General features: G+C 36.5%; 2 long non-coding RNA genes across 6 annotated transcripts in view; one reads left to right on the top strand and one right to left on the bottom strand.

The window, feature by feature from the left end:
- Window positions 1-8,788, bottom strand: part of LOC106839932 (uncharacterized) — a 29,653-nt gene extending 20,865 nt beyond the window's left edge. For 2 of the 5 annotated variants that reach the window (XR_011501933.1, XR_011501935.1), the window contains exons 1-2: window positions 8,392-8,788; window positions 1,404-1,515 (exon numbers count right to left, since the gene is read on the bottom strand). This is a non-coding gene — a long non-coding RNA (uncharacterized lncRNA). Of the gene's footprint in view, window positions 1-1,403 lie in introns of all 5 variants that reach the window. The other 3 variants (XR_011501932.1, XR_011501934.1, XR_006525016.2) reach the window with 2 other exon arrangements.
- A 7,262-nt stretch (window positions 8,789-16,050) lies between these two features.
- Window positions 16,051-27,212, top strand: part of LOC139044958 (uncharacterized) — a 40,482-nt gene continuing 29,320 nt past the window's right edge. The window contains exon 1 of the long non-coding RNA XR_011502441.1: window positions 16,051-16,188. This is a non-coding gene — a long non-coding RNA (uncharacterized lncRNA). The remainder of the gene's footprint in view (window positions 16,189-27,212) is intronic.

Here is a 27,212-nt window from a genome sequence, read left to right on the forward strand (position 1 = left end):
CCTGAGTCATTCTGTCTCACATAGAGACATATGGGGATCTTTGCTTCTTAATAAAGAAAACAATGGGGGTGGAGGCAGTCACCATGGGATTAATCTGAATCACAAAGCTTCCAGACTCAGCAAACAGCTTGAAATGTGCAATAGTTTTAGGCTGTTAACTTTCAAGTATAATGGAATTTTGGAGGGGGAGTATTCATTTCTCAAAATTTCCAGTAAACTCAATTCCTCATTGGCCCGAAAGACCCAGATGGGCTCCTGAGCTTAATATTAAAGCTTCTTTAGACAATACTTTATTGATCACGTTCAGTACACACTTCACTTCTCTGAATACGAATCTAAATTTTCTCCCAAATTTTAGCTATTCTCCCATCAAGAAAAATCCAGAATGAACATGCTTGATCTCATCTTCCCATTTGGAACTTCGAAGAGTCAGCTTATTGTGGATGAGGCCACCGGGCTCTATCATTGAACTTAACTGTACTTGGAAAGGGGAAAGAAATGCAAGAACAGAGATCAGATGCTTTGAAATTGGGACAATTCTTAAATTCCAGAAGTTCTGTCTTTGCCCTAGGGACAGCTGATCTGGTAGCATCATATTCTGTGGAACTGGACTTGAGCAGCTGCATGATGAGCTGTGCTGTTCCTACCTGGAAAAGTACACAGAAGAGAAAGAACACTTCTGCCCTATCAGATGTAAACTTAGGGAAGCTTATACTCTGTGATAATTCTGTGAATTTATGCAAGCTCAATATTAAACCCGTAGGTTAGAGAATGGAGCTGCTTTGTACATGTTGACCCTGTCTCCCTTCTTCTCTTCCTCTGTCCCCTTCTTCCTCACTCTCTTCCTTCCTTCTATCATTTTTGTCTGTTCTTCCTTCTCTCCTTCCTTCTGAGTGGTTAGAGAACACTAAGGTGTCCTACTGCTTTGTGATGCTGTTGGCAGATCATTGAAGCCTTTAAAATAGTTCCAAGCTAATGGTCTAAAAATTCCATTTCTCACTAAAACCAAGATAAAACTTTAAGGCTTCTAGTAGAAATCTCCTATCTTTGAAGATCTAGACATAAATCACATTGATGGTTTTATTTACTACATTCAAGTTCTAAAGTATTGAGAAGTAGTTTATTTTCATGTCAGTAATTGTATAACCAGTGCCCTCTAGTGAAATAGAAAATTCTTATTCCTCCCCTTGCTGTTCAATACCATAATTCAAAATAACAGAACTCTAAACGATTGGGCCTCAGGAACATAGTTAGGAAGAAAAAATGTGCAATATACATGGAGTATGGAAAATATTGGCTAAAATTGAAGTGGTCAGAAAACATCATTTAATTATGAGTTAGGACCTGACTTATAACAGACAGTTTTATTTTCCCTGAAGGCACATACCCCTCATTCTACATACCCATCAACCACTTGCATTTTCCAGGTCGTCCATGCCAGTCCTTGATGGCAGTACCAACATGGTTCAGTTCCATTTATGGGAATTCAATGGATGGCAGCACAAGAGGCTCAAACTACAAAAAATGGAAGCAAGAGAACAAAACCCTGCAGATAATGAGCTTTCTAGTCATGATGCATTTTGTTGACCTAACAAATAGTTTCCTTTTATGTACCTAAGGTTTACTATCCAGTTACCAAAAGTCCTCTTCTCTCTCCACGTCAGGTAGGTAAATGCCAAGGCTCCGTCTTGAAGTAGGACATATAAACCTTCAGTCTCTTGTGAATGACTTTAAGGGAGTGAAATGAATATTTTACAGCCTTCTTGGGCAAGTTAACTATCAGGAGAGCAAATTGATTGACTGAATAGTTGTTAGACTTCAGCAAAATACTAGGTCCATCTGCTTTGTGGTCAGACATTTCTGCTCTTGAATGGACAGTAAAATGACTTATACCTAAATTAATGTTATGATAAGATACTTTAACAGTTTACAGTATAAATTGATGACAAGTCAATCCTTAATCATGACATGTGTGTATAAGAAGTTTAAAAATAGCAAAGCATCTTCTCTCAGGGATTTTTGTTTTTCTAAAGTAACAAAAGCTCCAATAAATTATGAATCTGAAGAAGAGAAATAATGTTCATAATTATTCATTTTTATTCACATTTGGTTCCATTCATATATGTGTAAGTCATATTGTTCTGAGAAGATTGACATAAAGAGAGATAATATGCTGATCAGTAGTTCCATAATAGTATTTGCGTGTTTGAATTCCCCCAAAGCGATAAATGTTTCATTTGTATGAAAAATATGCTATGTTAAAAAAAATTGACTTTCAAATGTAGATAGTCCAATCATTACTGAAAGCTTCAAAGGACTTTTATGATACTCTTATGCCACCAATGTAGATTTTATAATTATTACTATGTGTAGGGAATGAAATATTTTCTGTTTAAAAATGTGTGTTTTAATTAAATGTGTATTTTAAGGTCATGTTCTAATATTGTTGAGATTTTATAATTCCAAAGTCTTTAAGAAGGTATTCTAGGTCAAAAAGGAGATTAAGACAGAAGTGAAAGAGGAGAAATTACAATAGATACCATGGAAATACAAAGGATTATAGGAAAATTCTGTAGAGAAAAGGTAAACACCAACAAATTAGATAACCATAAGAAATGGATAAATTCTTAGAATCATATAACCTTTCAAAACTGAATCAAGAAGAAATAGAAAATCTGAATAGACTGATCACTAATAAGGAGATTGAAACAGTAATCAAAAATCTCCCCAAAAACAAAAGTCCAGGCTAGAGAACTCTGGTGAATTTGACCAAACATTCAAAGAAGATTTAATAGCTATCCTTCTTAAACTCTTCCCAAAAAACTGAAGAGGAGAGGATGTTTCGTAACTCATTTTATGAGGCCAACATTATCCTAATATCAAAACCATACAAGGAGAACACACACAAAAAAAATTACAGGCCAGTACCTCTGAGGAACACAGATACAAAAATCCTCAACAAAATATTAGCAAACTGAATCCAATAACACATTAAAAGGATCATACACCACAACCAAATGGGATTTATTCTGGGGATGTAAGGATGGTTCAACATCTGCAAATCGATCAGCATGATACACTACATTAACAAAATGAAGAATAAAAATTATATGACCATCTCAATAGATGCAAAAAAAGCATTTTACAAGATTCAGCTTCCACTTATGATAAAAACTCTCATAAAATGGATATAAAAGGAAAGTGCCTCAACAAAATAAGGCAGGATTGTCATATCTGAGTCTGTAAGTTTCTCTCAAATATGACATTCCAGTCAAAGCTTTTGGTAAGATAACCAATGTTTCCTGTTATAAGGAGAGCAGATTCTTATTGAACTTATGCAAATAACTATATTGCCATGAAATAACCATACTCACTCATGTGCTAGGTTTCCAAATTCTGGAGGGATCAGGTAGGGAGAAAAAGATAAATGTTTCAGTTCTGCTCATGAAGGTATAATTTGACCAAATTGCTATAATAAGTCATAGTTAGCACAAGAGAAAAGAGAAAAAGATTTCCTTAAATCTGAGAAAACAAAGAAAAACATCCAAAAAATCAACAATATTTCAAATAAAAGTCATAAAAAATTATAATCAGTCTCATAAGTTCACACAGTCCTGTATAATCAGTTCTTGATCTTGATCTTCTGTTAGAAGTTTTATGAGGTCATCAGTTTCTCCATTAGATTTCTGTAATTTCTTACCCAGTTCAGTTTTATGATCTGAAAGTTTACCAGAAACCTGTATTCCAGAGTAAGTGTCAGACTCCTTTCCATGAATCCCTCTGAAGATAAGACATATTTGCAAAAGCAAAAAGCATCAGAGTAAAACATCTGACTGTAAATAACAAAAGACTTAAAAATGACAGTTGACAGAGAAACTTGGTTATTTTTGGATATACAACACCTTAAAATAATAATTAGAATTATGGCTGACAACCAGGACAGATCAGAATTTTAGGAATGTTATATAATTTTAAAACATTTATATCAGTAACATTTACCCACATAATACCACCCAAGAAAGATTATCATCACTTATCTGACAATACTTCTCATGTAATTTAACATACGAAATAAGCCTCATTAGTCTAGAATTTTCCACCTTATAGGAAGAGAGAGCAAATTTCTCTGTGAAGTCCCAGGCACCCTCTGAAAATCCCCAGAGTAATCCTACTCCTTCCTCCAGGACAAAAGAAAGTCTTTATTCAGGATTTGAATATTTTTGAGGAAGAAGCTTGTCAAAAATATCAAAAGGTTTTAAACACTTGTTCAGATGGGAAACAACGCTCACTGTGAAACAATGCTCAGGTATATACTCAAAATGACAACAGAAATAGTCAAGGGTAAATAGTTAAAACAGTCAAAATCTTGAGACCTCTTCCTTTCTGAACATAAGAAATTATTTTAACAAACCAGATTCTGTCTTTTAGGTAGACTTAGAGCAGGCCAAAAGTTCAAGAAAATTATCCTTTTGAGAGAGAAAAAGAAATTCTAATTTTTGTACCAGTTTACTTTTTCATATTAAAACCCATTTACTTAATTAGGTTCATTTTAATCTTAGCCAGCTTGATCACGTACAAAAGTCTTTTCAGAATTTCTTTCACAAACCTTCTATAACTTTCTTCTGCATTCAGAATTTATTCCATGCTTTCCTTTTTTCCTTTCTAGTACTTTAGGACAAATTTATCTTTCTTACCCCAACAAACAAAAATACTTCCTTTCTTTATACCTTCTTTACTGAAAACATATATTTTACTTTCCTTGAATACAGAGCTGTTTTCCTTATTAATTTCCAGTAGCTTTAATTACATATGTTAAATAGAACTTTAACCCTTACAGACCCTAGTAAAAACTAAGCAATTATGAACTGTCTTTTATATCAACATTCCAAACACTTTTCCTAATTTCTAGAAACACGCCACTCCACAATAAAACACAAGGCATACTTTCAAATAGGCCCAAACACTTTTAGCCTCTTTGCAATAAGAAGCCAAAAGTAGATAAACTTACATTTAATAATTAATGTCTAATATCTTATTTGGAAATGATCTAGGTAATCAACGAATTTCATCATTCATTTAAATTAACCTAGCCAAACTTCAAAGTTTCATTACCAAAAAGATTTTGGAAGTTAAGTATACATGTCATAAGACGTAATTATTTTTAAAAGTTTACCCAATACTTTTAGCTTTTTCACATGTATTTTGTTTACTCATTCCCAATACTTATTTAGATTGCCTATAAAACTTCATGAGACATTAGACAAAATTAGCTATCATTTAAAGTTATTATGCTGACAAATTTGTAACAGGGATAGCATGAGTTTTTTTCTTCTTTTTAAACTAGTAAACCCAGGCTGGATGTTTGCATCGTATCCAAATACTGCCAACTGCTCAGGACATGCCTTTTCAATCAAACCAACAAACTTAAACTTTCATTAACCAAAGATTAATCTATATCATCTTAACTTAAAAGACATTGGGTTAATTTCTAATGCATTTAGAATTTATGTAAGCACTTACTTTAAGCCAATTAAACAGAGCTCTTAGTTTTGGCCATACCATCCAGGGGTAAACATATCACACACATCTAAGATACATACAGACACACATGCACAGAGCCTTCACACCTATTGTTTTAAAAATGACTGCCATAAATCAGGTACAATAATATAAAGCTCCCTAGTTATGAATCCAAATTTTGTTTTGAGCCTTTTTACTAATATTTGTGGAGAAGACACTCAAGATGCTAGATTTTTTTTTCTTTTTGGCAATGGCACGTTTATGGTCTCCTCTCCCCCCGTTTTTTTTTTTTGGTCCTGGGAATTAACGTCATCACAACAGCAAAGAGAAACCACTCAAGCTTTATTTTATTTTATTTTATTTTTTTAGATGGAGTTTCTTGGACATAAACCATCCAGTTGAAGGCGTTTCCAACTAGTTAAAATGCACCCAGGGGGTGAGTCTCTGGGGATGCTTGAGGCATTCCCCATGGCAGTAAAGCTGGTGTCTAACTGACAGTGGCCAGAGAAAGTGTGCAAATGTGCCTGACTGCAGGCATCAACATAGTTATAAGATCTAGTTAAGTCCCACTTAACCTGGGCACTTAGTCCCTGAGCCAGCACAAGGCAAGGCAGGGAGGCAGGAATCAAAGGCCTGCAGCTGGCTGGGGGCTGAGGCTCCCTTTGCCCAGGGTTGAGAGTTAAGTACAGAAGGTCCAGGTTCTGCTCAGGTCCAGCCTGAACTTAACTTCAACTTGGTGACAAGAGAGGAGGTGACAGACTGAAAGCAAAAGAGATCATCCCTCACTCTCATGGCCTCTTCCCCAAGGGTTATTGAGATAAGGGTCACACAACAGTTTCCGTGCCGGGGCACACAACACTGGCAGGACAGTTCACAGAATAAATCACAGGTCTCCTATCTTCATAACTGACTCAGTAGGCATCTAAAATGCTTAACAAGTCAAATGCCAAGAGAGGGCACCCCACTTGGTTGCCGGGGTGATCAGGCCCAGAAACCAGAGAAGGGGGCTCCCAGGGGTGGAGCCTTTGACACTTTAAAAATTTCTTTCTCAACATTTTCTCAGTTGCAAAGCTCAAAAGGAGCCCAAAATGGCCACTGTAACTTTTTTTAAGAGACATGAAAGAAAAAAGTCCATTACTTTGAAAATCTCCCCTGAACCTAGGACAGCATCCTACCCGTTCTGCCTGTGGGGTCCCTATAGCAAGGATGGGGGTGTCCCCGTGCATTGCATCCCTTGTATACCTTCCCTATTATGCCTGGAAGTCATAGGTGCCTGGTGAATTGTCCCAAAGGTGAAAGAATAGACAAAAACAGTGAAGAATTTTCTGCTGGTCTGGTGGACATTCTACCCAATTGCATCCTGGAGCCATTCTCCCGAGAAGGGGTTCCCATACTCAATCAAAGGTTAGAGTTTGGTACTTTCCTTGAACCAGAATCCCAGTTGGGACTTTCCTGTGGTTTGGAATGTGGTCAGGAGCCATAGGGAGGGATTCCAATCCAGCCTTAGGAAAAGAAATCTGTCACGGGAGTCTTAGAGATTGGCGACCATCCTAATGACTTAAGTCATTGACCTGCACCCATGTAAAATTTATAATTAGAGACAGGATTAGGAAATAATGGATTAATTTGTTCTCCATCACCCTCAGGCTTAAGGTACTGATTCTCTTCAGGCTGAATGCCACAATTTGCCTCATAGAGTAGCCACGGGCAGCAAACGTGGATTCATACAGCTGTCCCAGAAAGTTCCTGATGGAGAAGTGAATTTAGATCCCTCCTTGAAAAAGAGGAAGGCACAAGGAAGACTAGAACTTCAGCTCACAAACTGGTGAAGCAAGCTGGCTCAGCGAGCCAAGGAGTTAAAAGAAACATTTCTTGGACTCTCAAGGTCTGGTAGTAGTACTCCTTTATTCAAATAGCATGGGGACAGGGCCCATGGGCAGTGAAGAGCTGCAGCATGGGGGCAGGACCCATGGCCAGGGCTGAACAGGTCTTGGTCTTATACTATCGGATAGGGAAGTATTCCCAGCCAGACATTTTAAAACATACTCAGGCAAAGTTGATATAACCTCTTTATAAAGAAAATCAGCTCAAGCATTCCAACCTTTACAATCTTACCAACACTTAGACTTTTATATTTCGTCAATTCAATTGTAACCTGAGTCAGGGTTTTAATCCTAGTCATCATTTTCTTGTGTTTCCTTTTTAATTTGGCCTTTTCATAGGTACCAATAAAAATTATGATGAGAGCTCTCACAATATTTTTTCCCCCAATTTAGAAGTTTTCCTAATTTAAATGATCCATCGTCTGGCCACAATGAAGAGTTGGATCGTAACAGCGACTCAACCAAAAGCTTAACCAAGGACGCAAAGAGGCATCCCCAAAAGAGATCCAGAAAGTTCACTCCCAAAAATAGTCTAAGAAAGTAAAGGACTTCATTGCACAGCAAGCAACAAAGTTTGAGACAACAAAGGCCCCTTATGAAAGCAATTGTGACCTCTTATGACAAACTCCCCTGAGTGCTAACACAGGTGGACAAAGAGTGTGTGTCCCAGAACCCCAGTCTACTTGACTGGCCACCAAGATGCATGCCAGTACATGCATCCTCCGATGGCAGAGACCAGATAGGTCGCAAAACCAAGCTCTCAAGACATAGAACAAGATAAAAGGCCTGGACAACAGGCTTATAGAGATGCCTGTGTCTTATGACAAACAACAAAAAGACAGAGACAAGGAAAAGTACTATCTCTGGGAGGAAAAGGATCTAAAACCAGTGAGTACTCAATCAAATCCTAGAGTTGCTGAATCCAAGAAGCTAGCCTCACCAACATTTTCTTCTGCTAATCTAAATTTAGAAGAGCAAAAAAACTCACCACTCTTGCTTCCATTGGACCCTGCAGGCAGAGATCTGGGAGACTGATGTGGCAAGAACTCTTACCTCTTGCTGACTCTCTTCAGGGGTCTGGGATCTCTTGGCTGCAGCAGTCCAGGAGCAAGCAGTGCCCAGCCAGTGAAATTTTATCCTGCCCAAGTCGCCAAACTGTAAGGGAGGAAGACATTTCCTCTACCCACTGTGCGTTCTTCTGGCCGGAGAATGAATTTAATTCACATGAGACAGAATGACAGGAAAAATTAAACAAAGCTTTATAACATGCATACATGGGAGAGGCTCAGGCAACCTGAGCAACTTGCCAAAATGGCTGAAGCCCCCACCTTAAATATCATCTTCAGCTAAAGACAAGGGAGGATGTTGGGGGTGGGGGAAGTCAGCTACAGGAGGTTACCAGACAAGTACAATAAACAGGAACAAGATTATTATGCGGATTTAAGTCCTTGCCTTCTGCATTGATAAGAGTTTCTAGAGATAAGGTCATTCCCCTTCTTCCTGGTACAGAGAGGGAGGAACCTTTGCAGATGGAGATTTCCTTTACAGTGTAAATGTCTCTTAACAAAGGGTAGTAAATTCTCCTCCTCAGAGCTCCTTGCCTGTCTGCAGTTTATTAAAAGTAACCAGCCCCAAATAACCCTCATGCCAAAGAGACATATCTTGGGGTAGCCAATTCCAGTCCCCCACACTTTCTTTCCAAATCCAGGCCCATTGGTTTTTGACCCTTCCTAGCCCAGAGAGAGCTATTGCCTTCTTGCTTGCCTCATTTTGTATCCAAAGGGCTTGGCTTTCTGCCTGCCAGGGATATGCAGGCTGTTGGTTCTTTTTGGGGGGGGGCGGGGATCTTTGGGAATGACTGGATCTTAGGAAGGTAGTAACATTTGAGGGCACCTCGTCTATCCATGGAATTGTTTAATACTGTCAGAAATACTTAGAAAGATTTTTCTAGTAGCTTTATGGTAAAAAATTGGCCAAATTGGAAGCTGATATTGGAGTCTGATAGGAATTTTGATTGGTCTTCTTCCATAAGTTAAAATAAAACCATGTACTCAGAGGGAAAGAAGTAAATTAAGGATGTTATAGCTGGACCAGTAGATCAAATGATGATGCCATTTAAGTTACAACCCAAATTCTGAGGAATTAAGAGCAACTGTCCTTTTTATCTTTGCAAAACTGGAAATACAGCTCTAGAGGCAGTTCAGATTCCACCATTCTCTTTCATCAATCCCCAAAACCTCCCCTATTTATCTCAAAAGGCTTGTAACTTCTTCAGAAACTCTTATTTAGACCATCCTCAATTCATAAGGCTGAAGAAAAAAAGGAAGAAAGAGGCAAACAAGTATAGAAGCACCCTTGCCCCAAATCTAGCATCTGAAGCGTCATCTCCACAAATATTAGTAGAAAAAGCTTTGGCCATCTAAGCAGGTAACCTTGATTTATTCCATTTGGCAGTTGGATGCATCTATTCTTTTATAAACTAGTGAGTTTTGCATTACCATATCCATCTCATGGCTAAAATTTTAAAACAAAAACTATTTAAGGTCTCTGGTTGCATCTGTCTATGTATCTATAAGTATCTATGGATTAAATTTTATATATATAGCTTAATATACATATATATATTTGATATTGTTATACCTCCAGGTGGTATTAGCAAAATTAATTTTTTTCTTTTTGCTAAGGAAGATTCATCCTGAGCTAAAGCTGTTGCCAATCTTCCTCTTTTCGTATGTGGGCCAGTGCCACAGCATAGCCACTGATGAATGGTTTAGGTCCATGCCCGGAAGCCAAATAATCCAGGCCACCAAAATGGAGGGCACTGAACTTAACCACTTGGCCACCTGGGCTGGCCAGCAAAACTAATTTCTAAAATAGCTCTATTAAATTGGCCTAAAATAAATAGATTATTTATTTTAATTGATTAATTATTGTTTACATAAAATATTTCTAAATGTAATAGAAACTAATCCAAATGTTTTTCAAACTAACAGGATATAAAATAATCTTTGGTAAATAAAAGATTTAAGTTTGCTAGTTTAATTAAAAGAGGCATGACTTCAGAGTTGCCAGCATCTTTATAATGCAGAAATGCAACTTTTATTCTACTTATTAGTCAAATAAGTTTGTGTTATCTCTGTTACAAACTTTGTCAGTAAGAAAAAAATGACAGCTAATTGCTTTAATGTCTCATGAAATTTTCACAAATAGTCTAAGTATGATTGTTAAGAACAAATGAATTATATGGATGTTAATGAAATAAAAATTTTTAGGTGAAATAATTATATTTTATAGTATGTGGACTTAAAAATAGCTTCTAAAATCTTTTTGGTAACTTGAAACCTTAGAGTTTTGCCAAGTTAAATTAAATGATGGGAATTCATTGAATGTCTAGATCATTTCCAAATAAAATAAAACTGAAACATTAATTGCTAAACAAGTATAATTTTATTTACTTTTGATCTCTTATTACAGAAAAACTAAAATATAAATTTGCCTCTGTTGGTAAACATATCTTGTGCTTTATTAAAAGATTGTAGTATAAAAAAGCATACGTTTCTAGAAAGTATAAAATAAATTCATAGCTTTTCTAATCTAAAGATTGCTGCCATAGCAGACAGTTCACAATTGCTTACTTCTTAGTTTTTACTGGAAAATAAGGTTTCTGAGGGTTAAAAATTCTAATTAATACACGTAAATAAAATGGTAAAGCAATAAGAGAAAGATCTTAGTATAAAATGTGTGGTTTTAGCTAAAAGAAAAAAGAGAGAGAGGGAAAACATAGGACACAATCTGAATGTAAAAAATAAGTCATAGAAGGCTTATGGAAAACCCTGAGATAAGAGTTTCATTTATAGTCAAATTGACTATTGGAATAAATTTAATTAAGTAAATGAATTTTATTATCAAAAGTAAGCTGGTGCAAAATTAGAATTTGGTTTCCTCTGTTAAAAGAAGAAGATTTTCCTGAGTTTTTAGTCTGCTTTTGACACACAGATTATGAAAGGTTTTTCTTTACTTTTAAGTAGTCTGCCTCAAAGGCATGGATTTTATGTTTTATCAAAATAATTGCCTGTGTTATTGTTATAAAGTCTTTAATTACAAGAGCTAAAGGTTTTCTTACTACCTTCAACTCTCTGTATTTTCCTGAAAGTCTTTGATTGTCACCATGGTTAAATGGCTAACTAAGCATTGTTTCACAGTGATCTATGATAATATTTGACCAAGTGTTGTAAAGCTTTTGGGATTTTTTGATAAACTTCCCAAAATCAAACTTTAAATAAAGTCTTTTTGACCTGGAAATAACTTTGAGGTGTTTCAGAGGGTCCCTGGAACACCTCAAAAGATTTGCTTTCTCACCTTATAAAAAGAGAGATGTTAAACTAATTAGGCTTATTTGGTATATTAAATTGCATGGGAAGCAATGTCAAATAAGTGATGATAAGTCTTCTTTGGTTATATTGTATAGGTGAATATTATTAGTATAAACGTTCTGGAAATTATGTAAAATTTTGATATGTCCTGGTCAAACGTTATCCCTTGTAATTCTAGTCATTATCTTAAAATGTTGTATGTCATAACAATAACCACGTTTCTCTGTCAATTGCATTATAATGTTATCTTTTGTCACTTATAGGCAATTATTGTTTTACTCTGATGCTTTTGCAAAAATGCTTCATCTTCAAGAAGATTCATAGGAAGGACTTTTTGACAAGTATGGGTTTCTAATAACTTTCAGATTGTACCACTGAACTGGGTAAGAAATGACAGAACTCTAACAGAAAAACCGATGGCTTCATAAAACTTCTAACAAAAGATCAAGATCAACAAGAATTAATTACATAGAATTGAACATGCTGATAAATATAATTTTTATGACTTTTCCTGAGATTTTTCTGTTTTCTTTAATGCTTCATTTTCCAGATATAAAGAATATATTTTTTCTCCTAAGCCAACTATGACAATAACAATTGGTAAATTATGCCTTTGTAAGCAGAATTGAAACATTTATCTACTTCTCTGTACCTGATCCCTCAAGAAATTTAGTGAGTATTCTTATTTTCATGGCAATATAGTTATTTGCATAAGTGCATTAAGAACGCATTCTCCTTGTAGCAGGACATAATTGGAAATTGGTTATATTACAAAGACTTTGGCTGGAATGTCACATTTGAGGGAGAATGTATGTAGATTCAGATATGACAGGACAACTGAAGGGATCAGGATTGACTTTATGGAGCCAATAAGGCCCTTGGAAAACTCAGCCTGGTACCTTGCCTATAGGGTTCCAAGTAGTCTTACTAGGTGAGTAAGGAAGGTCATTTCCTGGCAGGTGCATGAACCTCAAGATATTTTGGGAACCCTGAGAAAAGTGTAATTCATCCAAGTATATACATATTGCAGGTGAGTCTGATGGCAAGTCCTTGCCTTCCTAGCCTTGAGAGGCCTTTAAAAGTTCAATCTGGAGTTTCCTTATGAAAATTTCCAGCAAAGCAAAAGAGCCTGTGTAATCAATTGCTACTCTTGCTGAACTTATGAAAATAACAGGCCAAGTTTCCTGAAACTAGACTTATTTTACAAACAAATTAGCTTTACTCTGATTATCTTTGATAGAAATAAGGGTGATTTTAGAGAAAAATGGTTTCAATAGAAACTATAATACACCTTTGTGGATATTAGATTCTAGTGCTGTTCATTGTCTGTTAAGGTTTTGTTTACTACCCGTAAACTGGAGTGGATTCTGAGTTCTAGTTTCCTCCAATACCTGGCTACAAGAATCCAAAGTAAAATACCCAATATTCTTCCACATTTTGACTTGAAATCATTGAGGATGGGAACTGCCCTTTTTCCTGAATCCCTGCAAACTGAAGCTGGACAATTTGATATAAATTTCACAGAAATCACCATGATGGCTTATGTATGGACAATCTTTATATCTGTTGCCGTATGGGTCACTCAGAAAGATCATCAGAGACATTCAATTTGCAAACTGGGAAAATCTATCAGATTACCACTGCTTGCCCTAACTCCATCTAAAAATTCTTTGAGCTAGGCATCTAGAAATCTTCTTGACTGGCTGCCTTCAGAACTCAGAAACTGAGACTATGATGCTCTCCAATCATTAACCATTGTATTTCTTTTGTTTCCTTAGAAATGCTTCTTATTAAATACCTGGTTGCTTGCATCATAGGCTTAACTTTGGGATCCCATCTGTATCACTGTATCCTGAAATTGGAGACCACTGTTGAAATGGACTAACCTATTCTTTAAGCAAAGAGACTGGCTCAAGGAGATGGAGCAATCTACCAACTCAACTTCTGGAATGTAAAACTTGTCATGAAGTTTCAAAGGCAGGAGTAAAGGGGTTCAAAACTGCCTCCCCAAGATATGCCACTTTGGAATGTGGACTATTTTGAGCTAAAGGCAATCGAGACCCTAAAGTCTCAAGAAAAATTTTATACCTTTTTGAAGAATTTAAATTGGGAGCTTTGACCATAATAAGAGTTATTACAGAAATAAACTTTTACGACCTGTCTGTATGGCAGGGGAAATCTCTAACTACTGAATACTTGCTCTTTTTATCATTCTGTGAATTACCTTCCTCCCCTCTGAAGACTCAGGCCCCTAATCTATCCCTTAGCTCAAGATGGCATATATACCTCATTTTACCTTTCTCTCTCTAAATCTCTCAGGTATTAGGTATTCCTATATGTATGAAATTAAATATGATTTTCTCCTGTTAATCTGCCTCATGTCAATTTAATTTTCAGAGCAGTCAGTAGGGAGGAGTAAAATCTCTTTATCCCCCACAAGGGTGTTGTGCTAAGCGAAATAAGTTAGATAGAGAAAGACAAATACCATATTATTTCACTCATACATGGAAGTTAAAAACAACAACAACAAACAAATACACAGATATAGAGAACAGATTGGTGGTTACTAGAGGGAAGGGATGTCAGGGGAGGGCTAAAGGAGTAAGGGGAACATTTGTATGGTGATGGGTGGAAACTAGATTTTTGGTGGTGAACACGATGTAGTGTATACAGAAGCAGAATTATAGTGATGCACACCTGAAATATATATAATGTTATCAAACAATGTTGCCTTAATAAAGAAGATTATGAAAGTTTCAAGGTTCTAGTGATGTTCTTAATGGAAGATCTGTATGTGTAAACTTCAGCATAATATGCAAACTATAGCAGTAACTTTAAATAGAAGATAGAAAAGAGACCTCAGAAACAAACAGAAAGGTGGCTAGTCTGTGGGAAGGATAAAATGAGAAATTTTGCCACTCTAATTAGAAAAGTAATCATGGTTTTCATACTGTAGAAATGTAGATATGTTAAATGGTAAAGGTCTTTTTCTGCTTCTTACTGTGGATAAAAAAAAAAAACGAGAGAAAGTACAAATGAAGAAGCAAATAGAATGCGACACGTTCCTTTTCTGTACTATCTAAAAGAAATAAAACAGAAAGTCTCCAATTTTTCCTTTGTCTCTTTCCTTTTCTCTTTCTTTCTTCTTCTTGTTTTTTGCTACTTCCATACACTCTCCCTCACGCTTTGTTTAACCAACAAACTGAAAGGATTGCAAAAACAGTTCTCAGGAAGTACTTTATGACAGGTATCAGGGTGGAATTGCACCAACAATCCTGAGCAAGAGGCACAAAACCCAGAGAACCTCCAACTGTAAGTTTCACAGCAGTTAAAGACAAAACTTCCACCTGCGCCAACCACAAAGACACATATCCCACTCTTCTCCTCACCTTCTAAAACTCCAATCTGCTTCCACCTGTCTTCAGGTGCCCCTGGTGCTTATCAGCTGAATAAAGTCTTTGACCCTGGTTTCAGTCACCCTTTTTTTCCTGCAGAATAGTTTCTTGGTGTCACTGATAAGTGGAAGTCAGTGAAAAAATATTAAAACACTAACTGAAAGGAATTTGATACCAGGACTGCTCTGAAGAATCAAATAAAGGGGTAAGACACATATGTCTTAAGAAAGTTTTGGTTATAAACTAAAAGGTTTAAAGGGTGTGCTTTTCTCAAGCCCAGGGACATAAGTTGAAGAAATAAGGTCCCTAATTATAAATAAGCACACCCTAACAATCATGTTAGGCCTAATTGAAACAGTATTAAATGAAAGATTTTATCTTTATAAAGGAAAACATCAGTGAGTGGAAAGACTCGGTATTCTCTTGTACTCAGGTAAACATACCCAGAGGAGCTGACCCAACTAAGACAGTACCTTTCAACACCTGCTAGATAACTCTATTTGGAGGCAACAAACCTAGCACAGATAGAGACTTATCAAACTATACAAATATTTTTCTTCACTTTTGCTTGGTTAGGACAGCCTCTAGAGCTCTTCTTTGTAAAATCATTTAAGATTTTTCAAAAATACATATGATTATCTAGAACCATAACACCATAACGTTGGTACATGTGTCCCCTTTGGCCCCAATTCCAGGGCTCTACAAAGCTCTCAAGAGTTTGTGAAGGGTTTAGACACTTCTAGTGTAAATATTTTATTAGAAATAAATTCTCAAGGGTTGGTGTCAAAGTGGCGGCATAGGTGGACTCTGAACTCACCTCCACCCATGAACACAACCAAGTTACAACTATTCTCGGAATAATTATCCCCGAGAAAAAGTTGAAAGCTGGATAAAAAGAACCGCCTCAACAAGTGACAGTCCTGACTGAGGCAGAAGAGGTAGAAATTCCTTTCTGGAGAGAAAAAAGCCACCTTCACAAGCTGCAGCACTTCACAGCAGGCTAGGAGCAATCTTAAGGTATGCAACATTCCCTGGAGGAGTGGGGGACTTGAGTGGGGAAATGCTACTGCTATAAGCATCCTTCATACTCAGCATAACTAAGATGAGTGTCATAATATCTGGCTTTGCTGGCTATTAACTACAACAGGGAATACCCCTAGAAAACCTATTGGACATAAATGGGAAAAAGCCAGCTGTTAAAGGGTCCATGCACAAATTCACCTGCTTCTAAAAGCAAACTAAAATCCCCAGAAAGAAAAATACACAGTCCTTTGGTGAAAAGAGATTCACCTGATAGTTTCTGGGTGCATCTTGGGTAAGGTGAGACCTCTCCAGGGACTGAGACATTGGCAGCAGCCATTATTGTGACCTAGTACAAGCAGCTGACACAGATGCTGGCAGATGCCATTAAAGTTCTTCCCCTTGCCTGTTAGCCCAGGGTATGCCCTATTCCCTAGAGTATGATTTAATCCAGCTCACCTAGGGAAGGCAGCCTGGCCCTAAAGACTAGCCTTACCCAACAGCCAGCCCTCAGACATCTTTTCAGCCTGCATAGACTGGGTGTCTGGATCCTCTGCAGGCAGGTGAGTGGGTCCACCTTTGCAGGGCAGGGTGTGCATGAGGAGTGGGTGGGGTGGGTGGGGCATTGGTGAGGTGTGTGGGGGCCTCTACAGTGGGGCAACTGGGTACAGTCCAGGGGGTTGGGACATGTGCAAGGGCCAGGACTATGTTGATGCTGTGTTTGTGGACCTGTGGGCCATGGGGCTTAATAGTGGCAGAGGACCTGTGCTTCTCAAATAGCCACACAGGGGACCAATCCCACTTTCCAAAGCCTGAAACAATTGGGTGCTTCTGTGCCTAGGGCCAGCCCCACTCAGCTAAAGTCCTGAGATAGCTGACAACAGCCTTGCAGGCTGGAGGCCTACTGCAATTGTAAGCCCCTGAGCCTAGCAACCAGCCATGCTGGAGGCCTACTTACTTAACAGAAAAACTGCAACATGAACTTGCTATTAGACTTTGCAGCTAACTGTGCTGGGGCTCCCTACATCTGATAAAGTGACTGAAAGATCCATAGCAGCCACATGCAGCTGAGCATTACAATCAGCCAGCCAGGGGGACTGCCTAGACTCCCTGGGCAGCTGCAGCAAAAGGAACCATGCCACAACAGAAGGACACAAGTAGCCCACAAATAGTCACTTGTGGAACATTTGGAACTGGTGATGAAAGGAAAGCACACTGTTTGGCCTCAAAAGGCATCTCTTATGTAAGGCCACTTCTCCAAGATGAGGAGATATAGCTGACTCACCTAATACACAGATATAAGCACAGAGAAAGAAGCAAAATGAGGAGGCAGAGGAATACGTTCTAAGCAAGGGAACAGAACAAAACCCCAGAAAAAGAACTAAATGAAACAAAAATAAACAATCCACCTGACAACAAATTCAAACAAAAAGTGAAAAGGATGCTCACTGATCTTGGGAGAAGAATGGATGAACACAGTGAGAACTACAACAAAGAATTAGAAAATATTTTTTAAAAAATCAGAAATGAAGAATACAATACTGGAAATGAAAAATTCACTAGAAGCACACTCAGCATCAGGGTAGATGATACAGAGGAATGGATCAGCAAACTGGAGGAAAGACTAGAGGAAATCACCCAAGCCGAACAGAAAAAAGAAAAACAAATAAAAGAATGAGAACAATCTAAGGGAAATCTGAGACAACATGAAGTGCACTAACATTTGTATTATAGGTTTCTCAGAAGGAGAAGAGAAAGACAAAGGGACAGAGAATCTATTTGAAGAAGTAATAGCTGAAAGCTTTCCTAACCTAAGGAAGGAAACAGACATTCAGGTACAGGAAGCACAGAGAGCACCAAACAAGATAAACCCAAAAAGGTCCAGAGCAAGACACGTTATAATTAAAATGTCCAAATTTAAAGATAAAGAGATGATCCTAAAAGCTGCAAGAGAAGGGCAACAAGTTACATACAAAGGAAACCCCATAAGGCTATCAGCTGACTTCTCAGCAGAAATCATACATGCTAGAAGGGAGTGGCACAATATATTTAACATGCTGAAAGAAAAAAACTTATAGTCAAGAACACTCTACCTGGCAAGGTTATCATTCAGAATGGAAGGAGAGATAAACAGTTTCCCAAACAAGCAAAAATTAAAGGAGTTTACAGCCAAGAAACCAGCTTTACAAGAAATGTTAAAGGGACTTATTTAAGTGGGAAAGAGAGGACCACAAATAGGAATAAGAAAATTATCAAAAAAAGGGGGGGGTAATAAAATCACTGGTAAAGGCAAAAATACAGTGAAGGTAGAAGATCAACCACCTACGAAGATAATATGGAAGTCAAAGGACAAAAGTACTAAAATTATCTATTTCAATGATAAGAAGGTCATGGATACAACACACACAAAGAGAGGTTAGATATTATATCAAAAACATAAAACGTGGGAGGAGGGGAGCAAAAGAGTAGAGTTTTTAGCAAGAGCTCAAACTAAAGAGACCATTAGCTCAATATAGATTGCTATATACGTAGATTACTATATATTAACCTCATGGTAATCACAAACAAGAAACCTGTAATGAACACACAAATAATTAAGAGAAAGGAACCCAAATATAATACTAAAGAAAGCCATCAAACCACAAGGGAAGAGAGCAGGAGAAGAAGAAAGGAACAGAGAAGAACTACTAGAACACCCAGAAAAAAGGTAACAAAATGGCAATAAGTACCTATTCATCAATAGCTACTTTAAATGTCAATGGACTAAATGCTCAATCAAATGCATAGTGTGGCTGATTGGATAAAAAAAAAAAGACCCATGTATATACTGCATACAAGAAACACCCTTCAGTTCTTGAGACACTCACAAACTGAAAGTGAAGGGATGGAAAAAGATACTCCATACAAATGGCAATGAAAAGAAAGCTGGGGTAGCAATATATATATCAGGAAAAATATACTTTGAAAGAAAAACTGTAACAAGAGACAAAGAAGGGCACTACATAATCATAAAGGGAACAATCCAAGAAGAGGATATAACGCTTGTAAATATCTATGCACCCAACATACGAGCACATAAATATGTAAAGCAATCATTAAGAGATACAAAAGGAGAAATAGACAGTAACACCACAATAGCAGGTGACTTTAACACTCCACTTACACCAATAGATAGATCGTTCAAACAGAAGATCAGCAAGGAAATATTAACTTTAAACAACACATTAGACCAGGTGGACTTAGTAGATATATACAGAACATTCCATGCAAAAACTGCAGAATATGCATTCTTTTCAAATGCATATGGAACGTTCTCCAGAATTGATCACATATTAGGCCACAAAACAAGTCTCAATAAATTTAAGAAGATTGAAATAATACCAACCATCTTTTCTGACCACAAAGATATGAAACTAGAAACCAACTACAGGAAGAAAATCAAAAAAGTCACAAATTTGTGGAGATTAAACAAAACGCTACTGAACAACAAGTGGGTCAATGAAAGAAATCAAAGGAAAATAAAAAAAATACCTGGAGACAAATGAAAATGAAAATACATGCCCAAATTTATGGGATACAGCAAAAGTGGATCTAAGAGGGAAGTTGTAGAGTAAAATACCTAGGAATAAATTTAATCAAGGAGGTGAAAGTTCCAACACTTTTCACAGAAATAGAACAAATAATCCTAAATTTTATGTGGAGCAAAAAAAGACCAAGAATAGCCAAAGAAACCCTGAGAATCAAGAGCTCGGAAATAAACCTACACATCTATGGACTCCTAATTTTTGACAAGGGACCCAAGAACATACAGTGGAGAAAGGAAAATCTTTTCAATAAATGATTTTGGAAAAACTGGATAGCCACATGCAAAAGAATGAAAGTAGACCATTATCTTACACCATATGCAAAAATTAACTCAAAATGGATTAAAGACTTGATTGAATGTAAGACCTGGAACCATTAAAATTCTAGAAGAAAACATAGGCAGTACACTCTTCGACATCAGTCTTAGCAGCATATTTTCAAGTACCATGTCTGAGTGGGCAAGGAAAACAATAGAAAAAATAAAGAAATGGGACTACATCAAACTAAAACGCTTCTGCACAGCAAAGGAAACCATCAACAAGACGAAAAGACAACCTAATAATTGGGAGAAGATATTTGCAAACCGTATATCACATAAAGTGTTAATATCCAGCATATACAAAAAACTCATACATCTCAAAAAATAAAACCAAAACAAAAACTAACAACCCAATTAAAAAATGAGCAAAAGGTCTGAACAGACATATCTCCAAAGATATACAGATGGCCAACAGGCACATGAAAAGATGTTCAACATTACTAACTATCATGGAAATGCAAATCAAAACTACAATGAGATATCACCTCATGCCTGTCAGAATGGCTATAATTAACAAGACAGGAAACAATGTGTTGGAGAGGATGTGGAGATAAGGGAACCCCTGTACACTGCTGGTAGGAGTGCAAACTGGTGTAGCCACTATGGAAAATGGTATGGAGAATCCTCAAAAAATTAAGAATAGATCTACCATATGATCCAGCTATTCTAATGCTGGGTATTTATCCAAAGAACGTGAATGCATAAAGATACATGCAACCCCATGTTCATCATTATTCACAACAACCGAGAGTTGGAAGCAACCTAGGTGCCCAAAAAGGGGCAAATGGATAGAAAAGTTGTGGTATATATGCGCAATGGAATACTACTTAGCCATAAGAAACAATGAAATCTGGCCATTTGTGACAACATGGATGGACCTTGAGGTTATTATATGAAGTGAAATCAATCAGAGGGAGAAAGTCAAATACCGTATGATCGCACTCATAAGTAGAAGATAAAGACAATGACAAAAAAACAACATAGAAACAGAGATTGGATTGGTGGTTACCAGTGAGGTAGGGGGCAGTGGGGATAGTAAAAGGGGTGATTAGGCACATGTGTGTGGTGATGGATTATAATTAGTATTCGGGTGGTAAACATAATATAACCTACACAGAAATCAAAATATATAATGATGTACACCTGAAATTTATATAATGTTATAAACCAATGTTACCACAATAAAAAACTGTTTTAAAGGAATTGAAAGAAAAGAAAGAAATTCTCATCTCAGCATTAGAAAACGTATCTATACTTTAGGTACTTAGATCTTCTTCTAATCGGTTTAATTGACATTATCTAGAGAAATCAGAAGGAAAATTACATGATACTTAGATACACATACTTAGGAATTCATTTGGAAAGTAGCTGTGATAAAAGTGTTTGTCTAAGCATTTAGCTGTAAGTCAGCATTGATTAAGCAATTCCAAAGGGCTACATATAATGAAGAATTCCAATTTGGCTATTTTCTAAGAGGCCCTGGAGAGTAAATAGGAAATGAAAGAACATTCAAATGAAATATGCTCTATTAAGGTATGGATTTTTTTTCCATTTTGTAGGTTTGCACTTCATCTGTTTTGGAAAATTAAAGTTTTAACCTAATTTAGGGTAAGATAGTGAATTATGAAGAACTAATAGGGATAGATTTGTGGTTCACTAAAAGTTTTGGAAAAATGTTGGAGGTGTTGATTCCATATTCAACTATACCAGGATACCATGAATGAAGAAATATTTTTTATTTTGTGAGCAAGATTGGCCCTGAGCTAACACCTGTTGCCAATCTTCCTCTTTTTGCTTGAGGAAGAGTGGCCCTGAGCTAACATGTATTCCCATCTTCCTCTATTTTGTATGTGGGACGCCACCACAGCATGGCTTAATGGGTAGTGTAGGTCCGCTCTTGGGATCGGAACCTGTGAACCCTGGGCTGCCACAGCAGAGTGTGCTGAACTTAACCACTGCCCCACTGGGCTAGCCCCATTTTTGTCCCTTTTTCAATGTGATATTTTTGGTATCAGCTGACTTTATAGCAACATCCAAAGCTGTAAGAAGGAGGGAACAAATACTGAGGGCCTATTTTGTGTCAGACACCACTTTAAGGGAAATTTTTCTATAATCCTTAAGCAGTGTTAAGTAGTAGGCATTATAATATTGAGAGCATGATGCTCAGAAAGGCTAAATAACTCATCCCAGGAAACAAAACTTAAAGATATAAAAATCAGCATTGTAAATAAGCCTTTTTTACTTAGGCACTTGTTTGACAATGAAAAGATGAACTATCTTGATATGATGATTCCAGATTTCCTGTTGATTTAGTAAGTTGCCATTTATTTGTATATATGCATATATATATAATTATGTGCAATTATAATTATACCATGTAGTTACAATATTATATGTATTAAAATTATAATTTTCCCAAAGTGATATAAAGTTACTTCTGATGTCAAATCGATAGCAGGTAACCCTGATTGTCAGGTGGCTCTCCTCCTAGTGATGATCCAGTCAGGCTTCTTACATCTTATTGCTCTACCATCTTCAGCGTTTGGTTTCTGAGGTTTCCCTGTTATCTGCTTCAAGATAGCAGAAGGGAAAAGAGCATGAGAGGTGTTTTCTTTTTTTTAAGTTGGTCCACTTTTTATTAACCATTTTTTAATGTGAAATTTGCCAGCATTAATTACATTCACAAGGTTGTGCAATTGCCAGCATTTCCAAAAAGTTTTTACATTTTTAAAGGGTTGTAAAAAAACAAAAAGAATATGCAGCAGATTACTTGTCATTCTCAAAGCCTAAAATATTTACTACCTGGCACTTTACACACAAGCTGATACTTGCTCTAGATGCAAGGAGCAGTCAAAAATAAATGCCCCTAGTGCAAAAAGACTCCAAATGTCAGAATCACCCTGCTGTTCTGTCTACCCCTGGTAGTTTTTTTTCTTTTTAGATAAGACTATTTTTTTACAGCAATTTAATGTTCACAGCAAAATTGAGAGGAAGGTAGAGAGGTTTCCCATATACCCCCTCTCTCAACACATGTGTAACCTCCCCACTTACCAGCATCCCCCACCAGAGTAGTACATTTGTTAGAACTGATGAACCTACATTGACACTTCATATTCACCCAAAACCCATAGTTTACCCTAAGGTTCACTTTTGTTGTATATTCCATGGGTTTGGACAAATGTCTAATGATACATATTTGTCATTATACCATCGTATAGAGTATTTTCACTGCCCTAAAAATTGCCTGTGCTCCATCTATTCATACCTGCGCCTAACCCAATCCCTGTCAAATAATTATCCTTTTACTTTTTCCATAGTTTTGCCTTTTCTAGAATGTTATATAGTTGGAGTCATAGAGTACATAGCCTTTTCAGAGTAGCTTCTTTCACTTAATAATATGCATTTAGGTTTCCTCCACATCTTTTCATGGCTTGATAGCTCATCTCTTTTTCTCACTGAGTAATATTCTATTGTTTGGATGTACCAGTTTATCACTTCACCTACTGAAGGATGTCTTGGTTACTTCCAAGTTTTGTCAATTGTGACTAAAGCTGCTACAAACATCCATATTCAGGCTTTCGTCTGGGCATAAGTTTTCATCTCCTTTGGGTAAATGCTAAGGGGCACTGTTGCTGGATCATGTGGTAAGAATATGTTCGGTATTGTAAGAAACCACCAAACTGTCTTCCAAAGTGGCCAAAACATTTTGCATTCCCATCAGCAATGAATAAGAGTTCCTGTTGCTCCACATCCTTGGCAGCATTTAGTGTTGTCAGTGTTCCAAATTTTCGCCATTCTTATAGGTATGTAGTGGTATCTCATTGTTTTAATTTGCATTTCCCTGATAACATATTATGTGCAGCATCTTTTTATATTCTTATTTGCTATCTGCATATCTTCTTTGGTGAGGTGTCTGTCGAGGTCTTTGGCCTATTTTTTAATCAGATTGTTTGATTTCAACTATTGAATTTTGGGAGTTCTTTGTGTATTTTGGATTGTAGTCCTTTATCAAACATATCTTTTACAAATATGTTCTCCCAGCCTGTGACTTTTCTTCTCATTCTTTTGACATTGTCTTTTGAAGAGCAGAAGTTTTAGACTTTAATGAAGTCCAGCTTACCAATTATTTCTTTCATGGATCATGCCTTTGGTGTCATAGCTAAAGAGTCATCACATACCCAAGGTCATCTAGGTTATCGCCTATGTTATATTCCAGGAGTTTTATAGTTTTGCATTTTACATTTATGTCTATGATCCATTTTGAATTAATTTTTGTAAAAGGTGTAAAATCTGTGTTCAGATTCATCTTTTGGCATGTAAATTTGGGAGTTGTTCCAGCATCATTTGTTGACAAGACTATCTTTATTCCATTGTATTGCCTTTGCACCTTCGTCAAAGATAAGTTGACTATTTTTATGTGTTTCTATTTCCAGACTCTACTCTGTTTCATTGACTTGTCTATTCTTTCACCAATATCACAGTGTCTTGACTACTGTAGCATTATAATTAGGCTTGAAGTCAGGTAGAGTTAGTCTTCCAACTTTGGTCTTCTCCTTCAATATTGTGTTCTCTATTCTGGCCTTTTGACTCTCCAAATACATTTAGAATTAGTTTGTCAATATTCACAAAATAACTCGGTGGTAGTTTGACTGAAATTGTATTGAATCTTTAGGTCAAATTGGGAAGAGCTAACATCTTGACAATGTTGAGTTTCCCTAGCCATTAACATAGAATATCTCCATTTATTTACTTCTTTGATTTTATTCATCAGAGTCTTACAGTTTTCCTCATGCACATCTTAGTCATATTTTGTTGAATTTATATCTAAGTATTTCACTTTTGGGGTGCTATCATAAACTGTATTATATTTTTAATTTCAAATTCCACTTGTTCATTGCTGGTATATAGGAAAGCAATTGACTTTTATATATTAATCTTGTATTCTGCAACTTTGCTATAATTGTTTATTAGTTCCAGGAGTTTTTGTCAATTCTTTTGGATTTTCTCTGTAGATGGCCATGTCATCTGCAAACAAATATGGTTTTATTTCTTTCTTCCCCATCTGTATACCTTTTATTTCCTTTTCTTATTGCATTAGCTAGAACTTCCAGTACAATGTTGAAAAGGAATGATGAGAAATCAGGCATCCTTGCCTGGTGCCTGATTTAACAGGAAAGCTTTGAGTTTCTCACCGTTAAGTATGTTAGCTGTAGTGGGTTGGTATTTTTTCTTTTTTTTTTTTTTGAGATTATTTTTATTACACAAGAGGTTTTTAGGCACTAGGATTGAAAGAGGTGCACACAACTTCCCCTCAAATTCCATTGGCTAGAAATTAGTGTTCATCTCAAGACCAAACTGCAAGGGATCTGGAAAATAGCATCTAGTTATGTTCCCAGTAACAAGACAAAATAGATTTATTGAATAGCATGTATTGATTGAATAATGTCTTTGCATATATCAAAGACATATTTTTCATATGAGTAACACTTATGACTTAGGAGTTAGAATAACATTTATGACTAAGTGCTATTGCCAAAATGGTGCCATATATACATGAAATACCAACAAAGAACAAAACAGTTGAGAGGGAAGAGAACACTATATTGGAATCAGAAAAACTGAAGTTTAGTCTCACATCTGACACATATGGGTTACAGTGCCTCTGTGAATCTGAACTGTCAAATGGGAATAATAACTCTCCCTCATATCATTGTCATAAGAAAAAAAATATGTGAAAGGATTTGGTAAAATGCAACTCCTAAAATGTACACTATTTTTGTTTACCTGCCTACAAACCACATTGCTGATAGGAAATAGTTTCCTAAAAGAAATATTATGTTGCTCACATGCTTAGAAGCTTTCACTGGTTCTCCAGTGTCCATAGTCTGGAGTACTATAACCTACAGCCCATAGACTCCAGCGTCTTCAATTCTATAAAATTCATTTCAAATTCTTTAGCATGGCATACAAAGCCCTATAATATGGCTCAATGAATGTGTTTATTTAAGAAAATTTTGTTCTGTTTTTCTTTGATAAATTTATTTCCTCCAGTCTTCCTCTGTTTTTTTCTTCTGGAATACTTATTAGTTGGATATTGGTAACAACACATGTCCTCTGTCTCTAATGTTCTTTCTTAGATGTTGTGTATTTAACTTTTCCTTTTAATTCTCCAGGATGTCTTTGACTTTATCTTCTAGCTAATCTAGTATTTTCCAGCTGTTCTATTAACATCTGAATTTTAGTAATTGCATTTTTGACTTTTATGTACTTTGCAATATCTCCTCAGTGTTCTCTCAAGATAATAATTAGAAGATTTAAGTTCTCTTGCCTTTCCTGTATTATATGAGAGTCATTTCTTCTCTTGGTCTTCTCTTTCATGACGTTGTTTTCCTTATATATCTAGTTATTCTTGGTTGTCCATTTGTAGTAAGGAACTGTAAGCTAAATTTATTTTTCTGGGTAGCTATTGGGGGCTTTCTATATTGTTGCGTGGTTGTTGTGGTTTCCCCACTTTTGTCTTCCCCTTAAATGGTTTCTTTGGGAGTCTGTTGGGAGATCCGTCTACCTGGCCTTATCAACTGGTTGACTTCGCTTTGGAGTACTTAGACAACAATATAACTCTTAGACTGTAATTAGAAGAGCTTAATGCTGAGGCAAATTGTATTAATACTAGAAGCCTTAGAGCCCTCCAAGACATTTACTTAATTTCTTTAAGCACTCTGCATAGTAGTGAAATATCAGCACAAATATTTCATGGTTACATCTTCAATTAATTCCCATTTTGAAATAAGTGTAAGATTTACAAAGTCTGATGAAGGCAGACATCTTAAAAACATTTTTAAAATAGCTTTCTGAGAAATTGAGAATGGCCAAAAAATTAAGTAAAGGAGTGGAGCATTTGAATAGCATAACTGATAAACTGTATCTAATAACTAGTTGTTTCTTCTTCCTAGAATGTTCTTCCCCAAGATCTCTATAGGCTCGTTTTCTATCTGCATACTAGGCTCTTCTCAATGTATGATTTGAAGAAAATTTGCCTTGGCTACCCTATTAAAGCTAGCACCTCTGTCACTCTCCATCCCCTTACACTGCTTTATTTTTCTTTAAAGATATTATG

Source organism: Equus asinus, chromosome 3 (assembly GCF_041296235.1).
Source record: "Equus asinus isolate D_3611 breed Donkey chromosome 3, EquAss-T2T_v2, whole genome shotgun sequence".
Classification (NCBI taxonomy): Eukaryota; Metazoa; Chordata; class Mammalia; order Perissodactyla; family Equidae; genus Equus; species Equus asinus.